The sequence below is a fragment of the Benincasa hispida genome, chromosome 11 (assembly GCF_009727055.1).
Source record: "Benincasa hispida cultivar B227 chromosome 11, ASM972705v1, whole genome shotgun sequence".
In the NCBI taxonomy this organism is placed as follows: Eukaryota; Viridiplantae; Streptophyta; class Magnoliopsida; order Cucurbitales; family Cucurbitaceae; genus Benincasa; species Benincasa hispida.
In genome coordinates this window covers 28,751,312-28,753,825 of record NC_052359.1, presented here as the reverse complement: position 1 = coordinate 28,753,825, position 2,514 = coordinate 28,751,312, and the positions used below count along the sequence as shown (strand labels likewise).

Genomic DNA, 2,514 nt, shown 5'->3' with positions numbered 1-2,514 from the left:
TGAAAAGGGATTATTCTTTATAAAGTATACAAATTGTGGATTTTGTGGGCAATCTTCCATCGCATGCCCATCACCGCAAGCCGCACACCTTGCGATGTTTTGACTGATTGCGTTGGTTTGCCCACCTTGCAGTGTTGGGCTGCTGATCACCATTCCTTGGATCAAATTCATCATTGCGATCATTTGGTTTTGTAATGAAGTAATAGCACCATTGTTTGCGTCAGAGTCTTTAAGTCTCAATCTTTGGTCACTCTCTTCAGTCTTCATGGTTCTTGGAAATGCAATCCAGGATATTCTTCGCCTCATCATAAGTTTTGTCGAGCAGACCATCAACAGCTGCCGCATTGGCAGCGGTCTATGAAGCGGGATTCAAACCATGATAGAAAATCTCTATTTGAAGGCAATCTGGTAACCCATTATGCGGACAATCCTGGACCAACCTTTTAAACCTCACCCAAGCATCGCTGAGCGATTCATCCATATCTTGTTCAAAATTTGTGATCAGTTTCCTTCGTCTTGCGTTCTCGGTAGGTGGAAAATACTTCTTCATAAATTTCTCCACTATCTGCTCCTAAGAAGTGATCTCTCCCGGTTCGAGAGAATATGCCCATTTCCTAGCCTGTTCACAGAGTGAAAATGGGAACAACGTTAGTCGAACCTCTTCAGCAGAGATGTTCGGGAACACAAAAGTGTTACAGATTTCAATAAAACTTCAGAGGTGAGTGTGCGGGTCCTCGCCACACCTTCCTCTGAATTGACCTGCAGTCTAGATCATCTGCAGCATCATCGATTTCATTTCAAATCTGCTTCCGTTGAGGGCTGGCCTCATGATTCCCGGACAGAAATCATTGAGGTTTGGCAATGCATAGTCCTTGATGGGTCTATTGCGATCGTTTGCCAACTGAATTGGATTCGCCGTGACATTATTATCATTTGGTGCTCTATTTCCAGGCTGCTCCGCCATCTNGAAGAAGGTGGAAATATTTGGGGATTAAGAGAAGGCCTTTGGGGCACAGTTACTGCTTTTCGACACAAGGAGTATGCACTTTCCCTCAAGTCGGCCTTACTCATGGAAGTAGATCTTGCTGCCAAAACCTCAACTTTTGAACGAGGATTCATGCCAAATCAAAAGAGAAAATTCAACCAACAGGGCTTTCAACGTTCACAACAGCAAGCTAAAAATTCCCAAGGCACTCAGAGCATACAATCACAACAAAAGGGCCAAACATTCACATATCCTAAGTGCAGAAATTCTGGAAAACACCAAAAGGGGCAGTGTCTTCGAAACTTAGAAGTGTGTTTTAATTGTGGCCAGACGGGTCACTATGCAAAGGCTTGCCCAAAGCTTGTCACCCAAGTATCATCTGCCCAGACCACCCAGCCTATAAATAATAAGGTTACCGAACAGCAGAAAGGACGGGTGTTTGCTGCTACACATCAAGAGGCAGAGAACCAAGATGCAGTTGTTACAAGTACATGACCCATCCTCCGATATTATGTCTTCACTTTATTTGACTCGGCCTCTAGTCATTCATTCATCTCTACAACATTTTCAAAACATGCTCAATTACCATAAAATCCTTTAGGCTACATTCTATCCATAGCTACTCCTGCCAGAGTATCTATGTTGGCCAGCTCAGCAGTGGAAAATTGCGAGTTGTCAGTATAAAGACATAAACTAGGGGTGACTCTTATCATCCTAGACATAAGTGATTTTGTCATAATACTAGGTATGGACTGGTTAGCTGCAAACTATGCAAGGATAGAATGCCATAATAAGGAGGTCATATTTACCTTTCCAACAGGAATAAAATTTAAATTTAAGCCCTCTAATACACAACCAGTCCCAAGAATAATTTCAACCTTAAAAACTAAGAATTTGCTCAACCATGGGGCTTAGGCATATCAAGCAAGCGTGATGGACTCACGAAACCCAAAAGATGATATTAAGGATATTCATGTGATAAGAGAGTTTAAAGATGTATTCGCAGGAGAGCTTCCAGGTTTACCACCTAGTCGAGAAATAGAATTATATATAGACCTACTCCCGGAGCTGAACCAGTATCTGAAGAACCATATAGAATGGCACTTGCGGAGTTGCAAGAATTCAAAATACAATTACAAGACTTGTTAGACAAAGGATTTATACGCCCTAGCGTGTCTCCATATGGAGTACCTATCTTATTTGTTACGAAAAAGGACGGATCAATGCGTTTATGTTTAGATTATCGAGAGTTGAATATGACAATAAAGAATGAGTACCCACTCCCACGCATTGATGACCTATTTGAGCAATTACAAAGAGTCTCAGTATTCTCTAAAATAGATTTACGATATGGATATCATCAACTGTGAATCAAGGAGTCTGATATTCCCAAGACTGCTTTTCGAACAAAATATGGGCATTATGAGTTCGTTGTGATGCCCTTTGGATTAATAATACCCCAACAACCTTCATGGATTTGATGAATAGAATTTTTAAGGACTATCTTGATAATTTTGTGATCGTATTCA

The 2,514-nt window shown here is 41.2% G+C and overlaps 1 non-coding gene across 1 annotated transcript; it reads left to right on the top strand.

Moving 5' to 3' along the window:
- The first annotated feature begins 410 nt into the window (after positions 1-410).
- Positions 411-517, top strand: LOC120092326. Its single transcript, XR_005486031.1, has one exon. It is a non-coding gene; the product is annotated as a small nucleolar RNA R71 (small nucleolar RNA).
- The last annotated feature ends 1,997 nt before the right edge of the window (positions 518-2,514 follow it).